The sequence below is a fragment of the Camelus dromedarius genome, chromosome X, assembly GCF_036321535.1.
Source record: "Camelus dromedarius isolate mCamDro1 chromosome X, mCamDro1.pat, whole genome shotgun sequence".
Lineage (NCBI taxonomy): Eukaryota > Metazoa > Chordata > Mammalia > Artiodactyla > Camelidae > Camelus > Camelus dromedarius.
In genome coordinates, this window is record NC_087472.1 from 46,349,405 (window position 1) to 46,371,212 (window position 21,808).

Sequence of the window (21,808 nt, forward strand, 5' to 3'; positions counted from 1 at the left end):
TCTTTCTTTCTCTTACTGGATTGTGTGAGAATCCTCCTGTATTTCAAAGTGAGAGATACTCTGCCAAAGTTTAGTAAGTTTTCTGTGAAATTCAATGGGTTTGTAGATGTAATTCTTGGTGTTATTTGTGGGAGAGGGTGAGCTGTGAGTCTCTCTCCACCACTAGTTTACTGGCACCTTCACTAGTTTACTTCTTCCATTACGCATGGTTAATATTTATGACTAGAAAGCCTCATAGGGCTAACAGCTGCTCATCATTAGTTTTCAGCTTAATTTACAGTCATTAATTACTTGATATTTATTACATATTCTGCTGCCAGTAAAAAAGCATTTTTTTAAAAAAATTTTGTAATAAGGTGAAACAGATATTCAGAACTTTGAATATAGGCATACCTCATTTTATTGTGTTTTGCAGCTACTGCAATTTTTTTACAAATTGAGTTTGTGTCAGGAAGAAAGCACTTGAAAAAAACCAACACTCCTTCATGATAAAAGATTTGAAATACTAGGAATAGAAGGAAACATCTTCAATCTGATAATAGATGTCTACAAACAAACAAACAAACAAACCAACTCAGAAGTAACATTATGCTTCTTGAAAAATACTGAATATTTTTTCACTAACATCATCAACAAGACAACTATGTCCATTCTTGACCATTCTGTTTAACACTGTGCTTAAGGCTCTAGACAAGCCAATTACGCAAGGAAAAAAATAGAAGACATTCAGACTGAAAGGAAGAGTCAAACTATATCTATTAGTAAATGACACAATCTTTTTTTGTAGAAAATCCTAAAAAATTAACTAAAAACTATTAAAACCAATAAATTAAATTAGCTCAACACAGTTGCAATATATAAGATCAATATACAAGAGTAATTATATTTCTGTACAATAAAAATAAGCAATCGTAAAATGAAACCAAAAAAACAATTCCATTTGAAATAACATCACAAAGAATAAAACATTTAGGCATGAACTTAATGAAAGAAGTGTAAAATTTATACTCTAAAAACTACAGACTTTCTAAAAGAAATTAAAGAATATTTAAATGAATGGAAAGATAGCCTATGATATTAATATTGTTAAGAGTAAAATACTCTCCCAATTGATCTACATTTTAAATGCAATTATTATGAAAATTTTAACTGGCTTTTTAAAAAAAAATTCAGAAAACAAGAAGTCGATCTCAAAATCCTTATGAAAATATGACTGACCTATAATAGTCAAAACATTTGTGGTACTGGCATGAGGATTGGTATATAGATTCATAAAATAGAATTCAGGACTAAGAAATAACCATAACATTTAGGGTTAACTGATCTTAAAGAAACAGGACAAAACAATTCTATTGAAAAAAATAGTCTTGTGAATCAACGATGCTGGAACAAGTAGATATCCACACACAAAACTTTGAATTTTGACCTGTATCTCTCTCCAGATATAGAAATTAAATAAAAGTAGATAATGTACCTAAATTTAAGAGCAAAAATTATACAACTCTTGGGAAACACACACGGGAGCAAACATCTGTGATACTGAGTTAGGCAATGACTTTTTAGATATGACATCAGAAACAGGAGATGCAAAAGAATATTGATAAGTTGGAGTTAATAAAAAGATAAAAACTTTTGTGCTTCAAAGGCCACCATAAAAAACATGAAATGACAACTATCTGAATGAAGAAAACATTTGCAAATTATGTATATGATAAAGTACTGTATCAGGTATATGTAAAGCATGCTCATAGCAACAATAAAAAGAAAAATAATACAATTTAGAAATTTTGGAGGACATATGGAGTTATTATTCATGGGTTCAAGACTGATTTGAGTGTGATAAATATGATCTAAAATTAATGGGTAAACTCTATGGCATTTAATTTTATTTCAATAAACCTGTTTTAAAAACAGATAAGCAATATTATGAACAACTTTATGTCTATAAATTTCTTAACTTAGATAAAATGGACCAATTCTTATATAAAATGGACCAATTCAAAATATAGATAATGAACATTTACCTAATAAATAAATTAATTATTAATTAAATAGCATTTAAATAAGCAAAACCCATGCCCCAATATTTTCATTGGAGAATCCTTCCAGTGAAAAATGAATTTAAAGAAAGTAAATTAATTTCTAAAAGGAGTAAATAGTGTTAATTTTACATAATCACTTTCAGAAAATAGAAGAGGAAGAAGCACTTTTATACTCATTTTATGATGACAGGACTACCAAGACAAAATCATTACAAAAAACAATAACTTCATATCAATAACTCTCGTGAACACATAAGGACAAAAACAATAAAATATTAATAGATTGAATAATTCAATATATATCAAAATACAATACATCATAATCATGTGCAGCTCATGTAAACATAGAAAATCAGAAGAAAATTTGTACAAGATGCTGACATTAGAAAAGAGTATGACTCAAAATAATAACCCATGCTATTGAAGAAACAAGAAAAACAAGGAAGACAAAATAAACTTGAAGCAAACTGAAGGAAGGAAATACTAAAGAGCAGACTACTGAAACTGAATACAGAAAAATAGGAAAAGGTCAATGGAATTGGTTAATTGAAAAGATCAATAAATTTGACAAAATTCTATCACACTGACAATGAAGAAAGAAAGGAGACATAATATTGGGAATAAAAGAGGGGAAATAGTTACAGAAATTTTAGACATCAAAAGGGTAAGATAACAAATAACAAGAAGTCTACAAACATAATATTGGCTCAGATAAAATGCACTAATTCTTACAAAGTAACAATTACAACTCATTCAATATGAATTACATATAATAACTAAAACCTTCTTATATAGAATTCTCCATGCCCAATTGGTTTAACTGGAAAATTTCACCAAATATTTAAAGAAAGATTAACATTAATTTTACATAATCTCTTCGAAAATATAGACAGAGGAAAGTGCATTTCAGCTCATATATCTATACTGAACAGTTAATAAAATAAGACAAAGACAGTACAAAAATATTAAACTAAAAACCAATATTCCTCAGGAACATAGAGGCAAATATTTTTAGTGTTTAGATTATTAATACTAGGAACAATAACAAATAAAATTTATCAATATATAAAATATAATTATACACCCTAATGAAGTGGGTTTTACACCAAGGATGCAAGACTAGTTCGATATTTGAGAATCAATCAAGGTAATCCACTACATTTTCAAGTTAAAGAAGAAAAATCACATGACCCTATCAATAAGAGCGAAAGCATCTAACAAAATTCCATACCTACTCATAATGGAAAATCACAGAAAAATAATAGAGGAGAGTTACATTAACTTGAAAAAATCTACAAAAATAGTGCAGATAATGTCCTACTTAGTGATTAAAAAAACTAAATATTCTTCCACTTAAGTAAAAAATGAGACAATAATTTCTCTATCTATTCAACATGATACTAGACATTTTATCCAATGTAATAAGGCAAGAAAAGGAAATAAAAAAGTATTGAATTGAAAAGAAAAAATTAAATGTCCTTATTTGCAGATTACTTAATGGTCTACATAGACAATCCAAAGCAATCTCAATAGTACTAGCCTTTTTTTCTATTGATGTATTTTTTTGTAATATTGACTGTTTAGATGTTAAACCAATCTTTTTTCCTGGGGTAAATCCCACTTGGTCATAGTGTTTTATTTCTTTATATGCTGCTGGACTTGATTTATAGTATTTCATTGAGGCTTATTGTGTCTGTATTCATTAAAGATATTGGTCTGTAGATGCCTTTTCTTGTTATGTCTTTGGTTTTGATATCAGGGTAATATTGTCCCTATAGAAAAAGTCAGAGAGTATTTTCTACTATTCTATTATGTGGAAGAATTTGTGAAGAACTGGAGTTAATTCTTATTTCAAGTTTGGAAGAATTCATCAGTGAAGCTATCTGGGCATGGGTTTTTAATTGTGCAGTGTTTTTAAATTACTAATGTATCTTTTATTTTAATACAGATCTATTCCGATTTTCTGTGTGCCTTTTTTGAGTCAGTATCAGTAGGTTGTGTCTTCCTGAGAACTTATTTTCTCTAAATTGTGTAACTTTTATACATACCATTGATCACAGTATTCCCTTATAATCATTTTAATTTCTCTAAAGTTGTTAGTCATGTCCCATGTTGCATCCCTGATTATTTCATTTATTTCCATTATAATCTCTTTCTTATTTCCTTCCTTTTGCTTGCTTTGATTTTAGTTTGTTTTCTTTTTCTAGTTTCCTAAATGCAAGGTAAGTATATTGATTTAAAATTTTCTAAAGTTTTAATAAAGACATTTGTAGCTATAAATTTTCCTCAAAGCACTGTTTAAAATTCTACAAGTTTTGTTATGTCTCCATTTTCATTCATATCAAAATAATTTCTATTTTCTCTTGTTATATCTTCTTTGGTACATTGTTTATACAGGAGAGTGTTGTTAAATTTCCACATAATTTTGAATTTCTCAAATTCATTTATTTCTAATTTCATTTCATTTTTGTGAGAGAATATATATGTTGTATGTTTTCAATCCTTTTAAATGTATGGAGACTTGATTTTTGGTCTGTTGTAGAAAAACATGCCATGTACTCTTAAGGATTGCATTCTGCTGTTGTTGAGTGTAGTGCTCTATAGATGTCTGATAGCTCTAGAAGCTTTAAAGTGTTCTTCAAATATTTGATTTCTTTGATAGCCTTCTGCCTATTTGTTCTACCATTTTTGAAGTTGGGTTGCCAAAGTTTTCAACTGTTACTGTTAAATTTTCTGTTTCTTGTTATAATTCTGCCAGGTTTACTTCATGTGTTTTGGGGCTCTGTTAGGTGCATATATAGTTATAATAACTATATTTTGTGCATGGATTGACCATTTATCATGATAAAATTTCTCTATTTCTAATAAAATTTTAGGTTTAATATACTGAATATTACCATGGTTACTCCAGCTTTCTTATGAGTTCTGTTTGCATAATATATATATTTTTTACCTACTTTCAACATTTTTTTTAATCTAAACTGTATTTCCTGTATAAAGGAATTGGAACTTGGGCCCACCTGAATAATTCAGGATAATCTCCTTATATGAAGGTAATCTGACTAGCAAACTTAATTTCACCTGCAATCTTAATTCCCCTTTCACACATAACGTGACGTTCACAGGTTTCAGGGACTGGGACATGGAAATCTTTTAAGGCCATTATTCTGCCTACCATAGTCTGTCCATTGGCCCACAAAGATATGGGTCTATCTGAAATGGAAAATTCATTCATTCATCCCACAGATCCCCAAATTCTCAAACAATTATACAATCCACACATAGTCCAAATTCTCAGAATAAAATAATGCCATTTGCAGCAACATGTATGGAGCTAGAGATTACCATTCTAAGTGAAGTAAGCCATAAAGAGAAAGAAAAATATAATATCACTCATATGTGGAATCTAAAAAAAAGAAAAAAGAGGACACTGATAAACTCTTCTACAAAACAAAAAGAGACTCACAGACATAGTAAACAATCTTACGGTTACCAGAGGAAAGTGGGTAGGAAGAGATAAATTTGGGAGTTTGAGACTTGCAAATGTTAGCCACTATATATAAAATATATTAAAAAAACAAATTTCTTCTGTATAGCACAGAGAACTATATTCAGTATCTTATAATAACCTTTAATGAAAAAATATGAAAATGAATGTATGTATGTATATGTATGACTGAGACATTGTGCTGTACACCAGAAATTGACACATTATAACTTTTGAGGTACACATCAATAAAAAAATTTTTTTTAACATTTTTTATTGATTTATAATCATTTTACAATGTGTCAAATTCCAGTGTTCAGCACAATTTTTCAGTCTTTCATCGACATATACACACTCATTGTCACATTTTTTTCTCTGTGAGTTATCATAACATTTTGTGTATATTTCCCTGTGCTGTACAGTGTAGTCTATTCTACAAAATTTAAAAATTTTAAAATTTTAAAATTTTTTTAAAGAAGTACATAAGCAATTATTTAAAAAATAAAAATTAAATTAAAAAATTAAAAAAGTCCAATATCTGTCTGTAAATCATATAAGTAGATACAGGTAGAACACTGAGTATTAATTCATTCTGGGACAAAAATCTCTATCTGTGGACTTGAGAAACTAAAAAACAATGTATCTGTTCCCAAAATACAATGGAGGGACTAGCATAAGATATCAGTTATAGGCATTCCATTTCCTAAAGGGAGAAAGTAGAAGGAAAAAAGAGGCATCAGTCCTCAGCAATTCTGAAACACAGAAAGGAAAACACTATTCAGTTTCAGTGAATTCTAAGAATAATCCTCTGTGGCTCAGAGTTCTGCTCTCTGAAGCATTTCCATTTTATTCTTTTTTGTAGCTTCCATCTCTCTGCTGATAATACCTATTTGATCTTTCCTATTGCCTACCTTTTTTATTAGAACTTTTCAATTTTTCATTATTCTTATTTTAAAATTTTCCTGTCAGATATATCCAATATTTATGTCATATCTGAGTCTGGTTCTGGATTTTGCTGTATCTTCCCTGATGCTGTTATTTCTGTCTTTTAGTAGGCATTATAATTTTTGGTTGAAACTTGGGCTTACTTTTTAGAGCAGTAGTTGCGAAGGTAAATGTGTTGTTTGGGGACGTTCTAGCACGGCCTTCTTCTAGGCCTTTTACAAGGGATTTAATATAGTATGGTGTTTGATTGTATTTAAAATGTATTGTTCTTGAACTTTCCAGAGTTAAACTTTGCTTTTCCTATGGGCATTACTGACTTCAAATTCCCCTAGTGATGTCTTATTTTGTATTCCCTCTTGGCTTTGGGCCTTTCCTTTGTATTGCTCCCAAGAGAGATTCTCTTGCAGTTCTTTTAGCTGTATTCTAGTCTTATTTTTACATGAGTCCTATTAGCGTCATGGTATCATACAGATAATGATTCTACATATTGGATGACAGATGTTAAACTAAACATGCAAGCTTTAAGTGGCACAGAATCAGTGTGCTTATAAAATCAAGTGTCAACATACATAGATATGTGGTCATTAGTACATTACATGACATAGCTTTTGCTATGTCTGCAACTTAATCTCAGTATGAAACTGGATTGCACTAATATGAATAAACTCTACTTAAAGCTAGCTGAATATTCTATTTAGGAATATATTCATACAAATAAATTATTAAGTCAATCATTGTGTTTAAAAATATGAGAATAGTGATAAAGTTGTGAAAAGAGATGATTTAATGTTTAAGGGGTTCTATTTTATTAAGGTAATGGATAGTATAGTAGGAGGGAGTCAAGATAGAATACTAAAAGGAAAGCAAGTATTAATACAGGTAAATGTCACCATTGCACACAAAATCAAAATTCCTGCTCACTCTTTTTCATAATTGTTAGAGGGAGAAAAGGAAAAAATAAAAGTGAAGGTTCTTGTTTCATTTATATGATTTGTGACAAATATGCTACTGTCATTTCAGCTCTTCTAGGATCTTGCTAAATGGCACAATTCATCTCAAGGGATTTTATTTTTACATAAAACAACTTAGGCAGACAAGATAAAAATTTGAATGTATAAAATAAATCATTTCTATGTTCAACAATTTGTTGAAGCAGTTTTCAGATTCCCCCGAGAATGGCACTATTTTCACTTGAAAGGTACTCTAATTTATTGAATTGGAAGCAGTTCTTTATTAACTAGTTGACCAAAAGTAAATGTACAGCAAATACAGAAAATATTTGTAGCCATTGTAAGATTTGATTCTTATTAAGAAGTTGAGGGAAATATGAGTGACATTTTTCAATAAAGCATTGTTGTGATTATCAGAAACACTTACCTTGGGGCATATGATAACTTATATCTAACCCAAAGTGACTTTGTTGTTTTTGTTGCAAGGGTCATGCTATTTAGTATGGGTAAAAATGAAGGTTTGTCCTCTTAATATCCAAATGCCGTTATTTCAGGAAAAATACTATTTGAATTGATTAATTTTTGCCTATATTATATTATCTCTTTGATATTCATTAAAATTCTCCTACTTCTTAGAAAATGAAAACAAATGTGAATTTTGTACTTTTCTTTATCTTTAAAATTTTTGAAATTACTACCAAAATTCAACCTTCTAAGATCTTTATAAAGTACACTTGCAATAGTACTCTATACTAGTGTAATCCACAAGTGAGAAAGAAAAACACCTGAAAGATGTTAAAGTAGTATAAGGCGCCACTTTGCCTCTTTCTGTGTGGGTAGCAGCAGTATGAATATCAACTGTGTACAGACAGCTATGACAGAAGGTGCAATTTTTACCTAATTATGCAAGAACAAAGATGAGAGAGAAAGGGAGATGAAGAGAGAATTATTTCTTGGCTGGTGATGGAGTTTCAGGCAATGTGAGACCTAGTTAGGAAATTTTTTTTATTTTCCACACAAATCAAAAATAAAATTATTGAACAACACAATTTTAAGAACAATTTTCTAATAATGCTAAGAAAGGGGGTAACTTTGGAAATGGGAAATAAGGGCTTAAAAATATTTAAAAGACTTTCAAAAAATATATGAGGCATGGAATATAAATGCTGGAGAAAAGTTTCTGGCAACTAATCATAGCTATGAGCAGAAAAACAAACAAAAAATGTGTTGGGGGAATCCTTGATGTTTACCTGTCATCTGGTAAAGTGTAGGTCCTTCATGGAATCAGAAAAAAAAAGAGGTATATTATTCATCAAAAAGATTAGCTACTGAAAGCAGATACAATGAACAATATAATTATAAAAGGTGAGTTTAGCCTAAGAGTTAAGATGTAATAGGAAAACTAAGGCCATCAGAGATTACTGCTCTGTACCAAACATAAGATGAGTTGTGTCTTCTCCATAATTATATCAAGTCTCTCTGAAACAACAATGTGCAAGGCATGATATGTAATTACAAGCAGACAGAATTATAAAGCATAATAGTGCAAAAAAATCAGCTTATACAAAAAACTAGTACATGACTTAAAGGAGTATTTATCATTTTATCAAACTTTAATAATGAGTAAGTAAAATGATGAGGAAGTATTCATCATAAGCATGTGTAACTCCTATATAATGAATTTAGTTATATGCACTTAGGTAATTGCCTAGTATGCCTTCATATCAGTCACTCTGAATTTTAATGTACACAATTATTACCTAGATAAGCTTATTAAAATGCAGGTATCTGGTACTAAAATCAGAAGATGGACTGCTTCAATAGGTCTTAGGCTAGAGCCTTTTAAACCATCATGCTATGTAATACTATTGCGAGTGGTTCACAGGTATATATTGAGAAACATGTTGTATACAGTGTATGATAATGTTGGTTTTGTTCCTTTCGACTAACTCCTTCTTTCCCCGTTAGTCCTAAGTTGAGAACCATAACAAATTTTTTGTTTGTTTTATTACTTTTTTTAAAAGCACATTTCTCATGTATCTCTGGAAATCATTCTTTATATTTTTGCTTTTTATGCAAAGTACCCTTAACTTAAATTGCTAGACTATAAAATAGATTGAAAATAGCAAGCCTGTTACAGTTAAAAATAAGTCATATAAATAAAGGTTGAAGAATTTGGGGTTATTTGTTTTTTTTCAATATCCAGAATATTAGCACATCGACCTAATTCAGTACAATATGCAAATCTAGTTGTTCAGTACCATCTTACATACATCTATAATTAAAACATTAGGGAAAAGGTTAGGAATATGAATTCTTAAAAATATACTGCCCATTTTGACCATTTTGATTGACGATATACTCTTGATAAGTATCCTTTGGATATGATAATCTATCCAAAAATCTTCATTTTCCATGAGAATTTTGCATAGTCTGAAAACAAAAGCCTCACTAAAATTAATCTGTATCATATGCATGCATTATGCTGCTATTGTCAGTGTGGCTTGTTACTCTATTACAAAACAAATGAATTAATTTGACATGATGTGCTTCTTTAAAAAGACTTTATCAGCTACTTCTTACTATCAGCTGATCTCATTATCCTTTACTTAATTACTCAAAAAATACTATGGTAAATTTCTTAAATACTAATAATAATCCAAATACTTAAGATGACCAAGGGTTTGCTTTGCCTTTTTTCAAGATGGGATTTACATTTTTAGTTTTTCAGTTCTCAGAGAGTGACTCTGTTCTCTGTGATATCTGAAAACCATGGCAAATTCCAAGATGACAGTTTATATTTTATTAACCGCCTCAGTGGGGTGTAATCATGTCTTTCTGATTTGAATATTTATATTCTATCATGTGCTTTGTTTATTGGTATGATATTCCCTTCAAATATATTGTAGGGCAAATATATTACTTTTCCCTTCCTTATAATTTCCCCTCCTTTATCTATCTCCATAAATATCAATGAGGCTTGTACAGTATGCATTAAAGTAGGTATTATAGAAACAATTTAAGGGATGTCAAAAGATTCTACTTCTTAGAAGTTAAATGAAGAGTATGTATGTATGTAGTTCTATATGTAGTTCACACATCTTTACAACTTTATAATTTTGTTGTGAGGTATAAAATATAACAACAAAAAAAGTATGTTTGACATAGTTTCTAGTACAAGTTTCCAACAGTTCCAGGAAATGGGGATTATTCATGGAAGAGGAATATAATTATAAAATAAAATAGGAAACTCCCCACTTTTCCTCAGCAGAAGGGGGGGTTTTGGTAAGAAATATCAAAATTTTGGAACTTCTTCACCTGGCATGTTTCTGTTTTAGAGGTGCTTGACTTTCCTTGTCTGACAAGAATAGACTCTGACTGTCTTGATGGCATCCCTACCTTCTGCAGGAGGAATATCCATATCTATTAGTTAGCCATCACTATTTCTTAATGCCCAAAGTCCAGATCTCTGCCCATTTTTGGACATGAATTGACCTAGCAGTACTCTAACAAATGTTTTGCTATCTGCAAGGAATAGTAACTTATTTGGAGAACATGGAATTAAGGTGAGAAGTTCCTTTTTAGTGCTCCCCAAAATTGTTTCATATTCTGAGAAGTTTTGTTGCTTTGCTTGATGTTCATAGGTACTAAAATACTATTACAGCCAAAATAAGTTTAGGAACATGAGAAATGAACCAATTATGGAAGGCATCATTATTCAATTAATCACAATTATCAGGCATGCATCACACATACATAGATTTGGCCAGGATAACATATTAGAGAGTGATGGCTTCTCTAATAAAATTTCAAATACTTGTCATATCTAGAGGCATAAAATTATTTTTGTTATTTCATCAGTATCAAATCCAACACTGTCACTGAGGCTTTGGGAGTGGTTTCAGAATGCTTCAATTACCTATTAAAGAATAATTTACTCAAATAATGTATGCATTACTCAACATAAAGCAATTATTTTTAAAACTGAATATCCTAAAGTAGAATAATTTATCTAACACCATGTGATATAAATTGTTTTTCCAACTAATGCACACATTTTTTCCCTTTAGTTTTGGTTCTCTGTTCATTTACTATCATAGATACAAATGTGTTCTTGAAAGTTAGGGTTTTTGTGTTGGAAAATCATAATATAAATTTCTGAAACGAAGCCAGAGATAAAAGTACATATTCAATAGGAACCAAGAGGTAGGAGGCAACTTATGAACTGGGAAATAATCCAGTACTTCAGTCAAGAGAACCAGATGAACCAAAACTGAAGTCTTAAGAATGAGATGGAATCTAGGAAACTGGAATTATAAACTTAAAAGTCAATAGCTATGAAACAAGCTAAAAGAATATACATATGGGTTTAGAATAGTGGTAATATATGGTCCATTTTCTAAATATGGAATTCTAGCCATTGTGGTCCATTTATATGGTATTTGAGTATCTCCTGCCAGAATTGGGAAACCTCCCTAGAGTGACATACAACCAACAAAACCTGGTAAGAATGATTCTAATAAATTTTATCATGGAGCTCTGTCAATGTAAACGTGTGTGTGGTATGAAGACTAGAGGTCAAGGGGTTATTCAGAGTCATATTTGTGCAATTTCACATATGTGATAAGAATTTCCCTCAAATGAATATAACTAGTTTAAAATTTAGTCAACAATTCATAACATTTTTATACAAATTTTTGAGCATTTCTTCCATACATGCTAAAACTACTTTTAGCAGGAATATAATATAAGTCGTGTTTAGTGTATTATTCAGGGTTCTCCAGGTTAAAAAAAAAAAAAAAAAAAAAAGAACCAAAAGCACGCGCGCACACACACACGCATCTAGATCGATCGGTCAATCGGTCAATCGGTCGATCGACCGACAGACCGACCTACCTACCTACCTACCTATAGAAATATACGTATGGGAGAGAGAGGTTGAGATTTAATGGAATTGGCTCATGTGATTGTGTAATTATGGGGGGTAACAAATCTGAAATCTGCCAGGAAGGCTGGCAGGCTGGAAATTCTGACAAGCGCTGATATTGGGAGTCTTGAGCAAAAGCTGGAAGCTCAGGCAGAATTTTTAGGCCACAGTCTGGAGGCAGAATTTTTAGGCTGCAGTCTGGAAGCAGAACTCCTTCCTCTTCAGGGGTCCTCAGTCATTATTCTTAAGGCCTTCAACTAATTAGATAAGGCCCAACCATATTATGGAATAAAATCTGTTTTACTCAAAGTCTTCTAATTTTAATGTTAATTATATCTAAAAAACTACCTTCATAGCAACATCTAGACTAGTATCCGACCCAACTGTGAACCTCAGCCTAGTCAAGTTGACACATAAAATTAACCATCACTCTGAGTTTTTGATTTGTGGTATCAGGAGGTAAATGCTGACAGTTTATTTTAATCATTTGGGTAAGGTAATATATGCCAGATTTTCCCACTGTAGAGTTAAATCTTTACCCTTTGTTAAATTATCTCATGGGAATATACTTTGAGACTACAAAAATATAAAATTACCTCTCAAATTTTTGGCTGATATTATTTTTCTCATCCATTGTCTTTGACTTAATTGATTAATAGAAAGATGGCTAGGAAACAGTGATTTTTCTAATTTCATAATTCATTCTACATTTGATAGTTGGTTTGCCATCATAAGGCAGAGCTTACTCTTCTGTTCCATTAAGTTATTAATTAATTTGTCACTGTGGACTCTTGGATTCTTACTTTATTTAATAGGATAAATTCCTTGCTATTATTATTTCTTTTGATGTTCAAATCATCTCTAATGTGCCAAGTGGGAGCAGCCCCTTAAGATGGTCTTTGTGTCCTTTTAATTATTCCTTGAGCACATACGTATTTTTTTAATTAACATGCAGTTGACATAATGTAAATGTCATCATTTAAGGTGTACAATTAGTGGTTTTTTTATATTTAGTATGTTGCACAAACATGGTCATTCTCTAATGCCAGAATATTTTCATCACTCAAAATAAAAACTACTTATTTCTTAGCTGTCAGTTTCAATATCTCCTACCTTTATCAACTAGAAACTACTAGTCTACTTTATTTCTTTATGGATTTGCCTATTCTGGACATTTTATATAAATGGTATCATACAATATGTGGCCTTTTGTGTCTGGCTTCTTTTATTTGGAATAATGCTTTCAAGGTTTATACATGTTATATAGCATGTATCAATATTTTATTACTTTTTATGGCTGACTAATAGTCCATTGTATGGGAATACCACATTTTATTTATCCATACATCAGTGGATATACATTAGGGTTGTTTCTACTTTTTGTCTGTTATAAATGATACTGCTCTACACATTTGGGTAGACATTGTTCTGTGAACATATATTTTCAATTATCTTGGACATATACCTAGGAGTGAAATTGCTGAGTCTTATGTAAACTCTATGTTATACTTTTTCAGAAGCTCAGTCAGATCAAAGAGCTAAATTTCAGCCAAATTATATAACCTCCCTGTTACAGGATGGATTTATATGGTTAGCATAAGACTACAAGCATTTAAGTTTAAGGGTCTCCCTTATGTTGGGAACAATTAAACCATACTAAGGATAATCAGCCTAATAACACTAGGAAATTGGTCTGGGTTTATGAACAATGCCAGTATATTTCCCTTAAAGATAAGGATTGGTACAGAACAGACTAAATCAGACGGCCTGGGATATACTGGGCTACACTTAATGGAAGGTCTTGGCTTAAATATTTACTTATGACCCTATTAATGCTACTAGCCATATTACTTATATTCTATTTTATAAGATCATTGTTTCTTGCATTATCAAAAGTGTGACCGAGCCTCTGATAAAATAATAACTAGGCAGCTTGAAATGATTGACCAAATATATAGTTTTATATAAGATTAAGGATTATAATGGTGTAACTCTAGATATGGGAAGAAGCAACAAGAAGGAATCATGCCCCTACCCAGAGACTTTTGGCTACTGTTAACATGGCCAAGACCAGTAATAATACATTGAGGGGCCTATCAACAAAATCCTGGCCTAAACTAGGAATGAGCATTCCTAGGACCATGGGACAGAATGGTCATAAAATGCCTCCCAAAAGAGAGTCAAATTTATGATCATGAGAGGGCATTGCCTACTAAAGATTGTCACTCACCATTTGGCTCTACAAGGATTAGGTCATTAGCTACTACAGTGGCTGACCTTTAATACACCCTGAATGGAGTTCAGGGTGGAGATCAGTAATGAGGCACTCTGTACTTTGGGACACATTGGCAAAACAGGCCTTCAGATAGATATTTTCAGGAGAAAAATTTATGAACCCAATTTCTTACATTTTCTCATACCTAGAAAAGCACTAAAGTCATTAACAGAGACATCTGTTCCTGGTGACTAGCAGCAACAATCTACCAAGATGTCTGCTTGATTACACATAACCCCTTCACCAAAATCATATATACTGACCTCCCCCTCTATCTCTTTGGAGCAGTTCCTCAGAGCTATTTGTGAGGTTGTCTCCTGGGCTATAGTCCTCAGTAAGACTCCAAATGTAACTGAACTCATAGCTCTCACATTGTGCTTTTTTTTTTTTTCCCTCCCCCAGTTAACAGTCCTTTCTCTGTATGCCATGTTCCCAATGTAGTGCCTTCAAGCTTTGTCTCCTGTTGACTGACTATGCCCCTCCCTCACCTTTTAAGTGAGAGGGTGCTGGAGAGGATTTCGCTTCCTCTGGCTGAGATAAGTTTCCACAATTGTGCTTTAGTGAATTCCTTTTCCCTGGAGAATAGAATAGGCCTTTGTTATGGAGAAGGCTCTGGTCTTGTATTACAATCTTCACTCTTTCAGGAGGGGATAGTTCTTGAACCATAACTGTGAGAGTCTACTGGATATACTGGAAGGAAAGCCATTGAAAGCATGGGGGAAGTCCCCTGAGGCTATGGCCTTCAGGAATCTCTCAATCTCATACTACTTAATATTCAGCCTCTTAACAATTTCTTAAAATTACCATTTAAATGTTCTTATTAATTTATGACTCCACCAGCTTCTGCTTTAGGTTAAGTCTGTCTTGGTTGCTCTATCTCTCTGGATGTGCCTTTCTTTCCAGATTTGTGGGTCATAGTTACCCTGGAATGTCAATTTTCTGATAGGTTAAAGAAAATTCACCAATTTTAAGTGTCTCTTAACTTTTCTAATTTTAAGGATTAGAGTGATCACATTAAGTTCTTTTCATGGCCAAGCTGAAACTGGAAGTTATATTCATTATTTTTTTGTTCTTATGTGTGGTTGTTTTTAAAGTTTGCCCAATTAAAAGGGACTTTTTCTCTACCTAATTTAGACCATAAGTTCAATATAATGATTGAAAAATACTTCTGGGAGTCTCCAAATGGGTGTGAATGCATCTTACCTATGTGAAATAAATAATTCTGTCCAAGAAGGCACAATATGATAGATTCTCATCAGCCCTAAAACTTCAACCTCCTCTTATACCTGTACCCTTTAACCTATACATTGATTGTAGTTTCCCATGGTGGGTGGTACTTGTTGCACTACCATTTGACCCTGTACTTACTTGACACATCACTTCCTTTGAACAATGGACATTAGAAGATGCGATGCATATAGAGGCTTGAAAAGCACTTGTAGAATTGGGTTTGGACTCTATCTTGCATCTCTGTTATTATTAAGAAAACAAGCTCAGGCTTGCTATGAGACATGAGGCAGATCCCAATTACCTCAGTCACCCAGCAAAGGACAGCCTAGACTATCCAATGACATGCTAACTCTGTGATATGTGAGAAAGCCCAGCCAAGATAAAAGTAGAATCCCTTAGTTTACTCCCAGGTGAAACTGGATATGTGAGAAATACTTTTTGTTGTATTTCCTGGTGGCTTTATGGCTGACTGACATGAAATGCAATTGTAGTAAATAAGGATCAATACTATACTACATGTTTCCTGAGTTTTCCATATTAATGAATACCTTATGCTCCAGGTCTTTCTCTGTCTATAAAATCTATCTGGATTTTATAAACATTTACCTGCCCTTGCTCTATTCATTTAAGACCTTATTAACTGACAGTAGCTAATCTGATTGAATTTTAATCTAATTATATAGCCTTCTTAGGTAATGTTTTATTTTTAGCAAGAAGATTTTATTGTTTCATAACCCAAATGAAAATATAATGTAGGTATTTCAGGTGTAGGGATGGGTGAGCAGGAAAGAGGTCTTTGTAAATGGAGGCCTTTGATCAACACTCAAATCTTATTTCTTTTATCAGAGATTATAATGTCTTGGTATACAAATTGCAGACTATGCACAACAAAAATGAAGTCATTTATGTCACAAGGATCTAAAATGAGCCAGGAAGTCATTAAGGAAGTGGAACTTACATTCATATCTGAATGCAATATAAACTTTTGACCTGACCAGCATGAGGCCACCTGAAACTTATTTTCTTTACCCCCTAGAAACCACAGCTTAGCAACCAAACTGCTGCCAACAAGTGACTGAATACCTACTAGCTCCAACTGTAGTTCTGTAGAAAATAATCTATGTAACTTCTTTGGAATGTCTTTGTTGTCTTTATAAACTGCCACCATTTTCTAATTCTCTTTGAGCACATTTGAGTTGTTATTTGAATCAATGCCTCCCAAATTGCACTTCTTAAGACCCCAAATAAAATCTTTTTTCTTACTTGCAGCTATCTGCATTTTTTGGTTGCCATTACGTGGTGTCAGACAAGTGGGAAACAGAGCGACTTCCCTCAAACCCCAGCACTGCCACAGATTCAAGTGAGGTACCTACAAGGGTCCATTGTGCCCTATTGTCTCCTTGGTGGTCCCAGATCATGGCAGTAGGTCCTCCTGTACCCAAACTTCCCACCTTAGTAGTGGTTCTATTATGGTGTCCTCTATGCTGGCTTCTGTTTTTAGGACTTCATTTCACATTTTGATCTGGTGAGCAATTACTCTTGGAATAATGGGAAGTTCATTCTCTGAGGATAAGGCTTCAGAATAGCTTCCTCCTGTAACTCCTACTGGTTTTATTGATAAGAACTATGGCTCCTTATCCAACAAGTATTTGTCTCAATGGACTATGATTACTGGGATGAATTATAATCAAATTAACCAACTTGGAGCTCCTTTGAAATTTCTAAATTAGTTTATCCGTGTTGTCAATTAGAAAAGAAGGTATAAGACAAAGCAGCCTGAATGAGAAGCTTATTTCAATTGGCATTTTGAGGTCTCAAAACACATTAGTGATTCCAAATTTGTTTCCCTCCAGGATACTAACTTCAAATTATCTGAAGCTAATTCTGAATTGTCTCAGAGATTGACTAAACTTGAAGAAACTAATAAATGTTTCCCTACTGTTCCCTCGTCTCTACCTTCTACTACCAGCACTGCACCTGCTCTGCTTCTCTTAGCTTTTCCATTACCTATCTGTTCACTTTCCCCTCTCTACTCTTCTCTTGCTAAACCTCCTTTCTATAATTCCTATCCAGAAGCAAAAGTTGGCTAAAGATCTCCACAAACAAATCCCATTCTATTTCTTAAATGTATTGTTAACAATTTACCCAATGGTCTGATGAAAGTGCCTATGATTGTTATGGCCATTATGAAAAAAACTCTTTTCAAAACTCTGACCTTAAGGAGACCAAAGTCCTTCCTGGGGGGGCTTGCATTTCTCCCCCTGTGCCATTGAGATGTAAATGTTCTATCTGGTCTTCAGAGAACACTAATCTAAATTATCTTCAATTTTTAATACTAAAGAGAAAAAAGGAAAAAAGCTCTCAAACTGCTAAAGGACTCTCTTGTCCGAACTCTAATAATCACAGACTCCTTAAAATTGTTTGCCAAAGGCAAGTACAGATTTTAAGTTTTCTCCACAAACAATAAGACTTTAGCCATCCAAGTGAGTAGACTTAATTTATTCCAACTGTTATTTATAAACTAGTAAGTTTCCTATTGTATCTGATTTCTGATTAGTTTTAAAATGAAAACTATGAGATCTCTATCTGTATGTATGTATGATGTCTATGCATGTGCATTATAGATGTGGTATGATTCTACATCTGAATGGTATTGCCAAAATTAATTTGTAAAAGAGCTCTACTTAACTGACGTAAAGAAAATTAAGCATTATACAACTTCCTAGAAATATCATAAAAATCAACACAAATGTTTTTCAAGTTCACGTGATCTAGGATTAATCTTTAGAAAATAAGAAAACTAGTTTAAGTTTGTTGGTTTAACTAATACAGACATGGATTTAGAGTTAGCAACATTAAGCATAATAATTTTATTCTATTAGGTTTACTAAAAATCAAACAAGCTTGTTATCTTTGTTACAAAATTTGTCACCCAGAAAAAAACTTACGATGATGACTGATGTATACTGCTGAATGATTTCTTTTTGTAATTAATCTAAATAAGGTTGTTAAGAACAGATGAATTACATAAATGTAAATGATATAAGAATTTTTTAGCTGAATTTTTTTGGCAATGGTTGTTTTATGATTTGTCTATTTAACTAATTTTCCAAATCCCTTTGGTAACATACTCTCTGAGAGTTAAATAATGAATTAAGTTAAAGTCATTGAATATCTAAATCATTCTCAAATAAGATAAAATACTGAAACATCAACTACACATAGGCTCTCCTTGAAAAGAGAAACTGAAGATGTTTGGAACTATTAGTAGACATGTTTAGTGTCATGCTGAGAAATTTTTGATGAGAAAGCATGTGTCTCTAGAACTTATAAAAAGTACTTATAAGTTTGCCAATTTACAGAATGCTAATGTAACAATAAGTTGACAGTTGCTTCTTTAATAGTTTTCACTAGAAATTAAAGGTTTATATGGCTTTAAATATTCTAATATATGTGATAAATGCTACTACATATAAGCAACATCATACGGTATTTTTCTTTCTCCTTCTGGCTTACTTCACTTAGAATGACAATCTCCAGGTCCATCCATGTTGCTGCAAATGGCATTATTTTATCATTTTTTATGGCTGAGTAGTACTCCATTGGGTGTATATATATATATATATATATATATATATATATATATATACACACACACACACACACAAACACACACACACACACACACACACACACACACACACACACATATACCACATCTTCTTTATCCATTCATCTGTTGATGAACATTTAGGTTGTTTCCATGTCTTGGCCATTGTAAATAGTGCTTCTATGAACATTGGGGTGCATGTGTCTTTTCAAATTATATTTTTCTCCAGATATATGCCCAGGAATGGGATTGCTGGATCATATGGTAAGTCTATTTTTAGTTTTTTAAGGAACCTCCATACTGTCCTCCATACTGGCTGCACCAATATACATTGCCACCTACCATGTAGGAGGATTCCTTTTTCTCCACACCCTCTCCAGAATTTATTATTTGTAGACTTCTTAATGATGGCCATTCTGACTGGTGTGACGTAATACCTCATGATAGTTTTGATTTGCATTTCTCTAATAATTAGTGATGTTGAGCATCTTTTCATGTGCCTATCTGGATGTCTTCTTTGGACAGATGTCTATTTTTGCCTTCTGCCCATTTTTTTAATTGAATTGCTTGCTTTTTTGATATTAAGCTGTATGAGCTGTTTCTATATTTTGGAAATTAGTCCCTTGTCAGTCACATCATTTGCAAATATTTTCTCCCATTCTGCAGGTTGTCTTTTTGTTTTGTTGATGGTATCCTTAGCTGTGAAAAAGAGTTTAAATTTAATTAGGCCCCATTTGTTTATTTTTGCTTTTATTTTCATTACTCTAGGACCTGGTTTAAAAAAAAAATTGCTATGATTTATGTCAAAGAGTATTCTGACTGTTTTCCCCTAAGAGTTTTGTAGTAACTAGTCTTAAAATGAGCCTTTAATCCATTTTGAGTTTATTTCTGTATATGGTGTTAGAAAATGTTCTCATTTCATTCTTTTACATGTTAGCTTTCCAGTTTTCCCAGCACCACATTTTGAAGAGAGTTTCTGTCTTTTCTCCACTGTATATTCCTGCCTCCTTTGTCATAGATTAATTTACTGTAAGTGCTTAGGTTTATTTCTGGACTTTCTATCCTGCTTCATTGATTTATGTGTCTGTTTTTGTTCCAGTACCATACCGTTTTGATTACTGTAGCTCTGTAGTATAGTCTGAAGTCAGGGAACATGATTCCCTCATCTCTGTTCTTCTTTCTCAAGATTGTTTTGGCTATTCAGGGTCTTTTGTGCTTCCATACAAATTTAAAAATTTTTTGTTCCAGTTCTGTGAAAAATGTCATTAGTATTTTGGTAGGGCTTGCACTGAATCTGTATATTGCCTTGGGTAGTATAGCCATTTTAACAGTACTGATTCTTCCAATTCAAGAACACAGTATATCTATTTGTGTAGTCTTCAATTTCTCTCATCAGTATCTTATAGTTCTTGGAGTCCTTTGCCTCCTTGGGAAGGTTTATTCCCAGGTATTTCATTCTTTTTGATGCAATGGTAAATGAGATTGTTTCTTTAATTTCTTTTTCTGCTATTTGATTGTTATGTATAGAAATGCAACTGATTTCTGTGTATTAATTTTGTATCCTGAAACTATACCAAATTCATTGATGAATTATAGTAGTTTTCTCGTAGCATCTCATAGTTTTCCTATGTATGGTATTATGTCATCTGAAAACAGTGACAGTTTTACTTCTTATTTTCCAATTTGGATTCTTTTTATTTCTTTTTCTTCTCTGATTGCTGTGGCTAGGACTTCCAAAACTATGTTGAATAAAACTGGTGAGAGTGGGCATACTTGTCTTGTTCCTGATCTTAGAGAAAATGCTTTCAGCTTTTCACTATTAAGCATGATGTTAGTTTGTGAGTTTGTGAAGCTGTGAGTTTGTCATATATGGCGTTTGATATGTTGAGGTATGTTCCCTCTATGTCCACTTTTTGGAGAGTTTTTATCATAAATGGATGATGAATTTAATCAAAAGCTTTTTCTGCATCTATTGAGATGACCATATAGTTTTTATTCTTCAATCTGTTAATGTGGTGTATCACACTGATTGACTTCTGGATATTGAAAAATCCTTGCATCCCTGGGATAAATCCTACTTGATCATGGTGTATGACACTTTTAAGGCACTGTTGGAGTTGATTTGCTAGTATTTTGTTTAAAATGTTTGCATCTATATTCATAAGTGATATTGGCCTATAAGTCTTTTTTTGTGATATCTTTGTCTGGTTTTGGTATCAGGGTAATGGTGGCCTAATCACTATTCTTGTTACACTTATGTAAATAATCAACACAAGTTTATTGAAACTAGACTTATTTTGAAATCAGATTTGTTTTAATTTCACTACATGTGGTAGAAATAA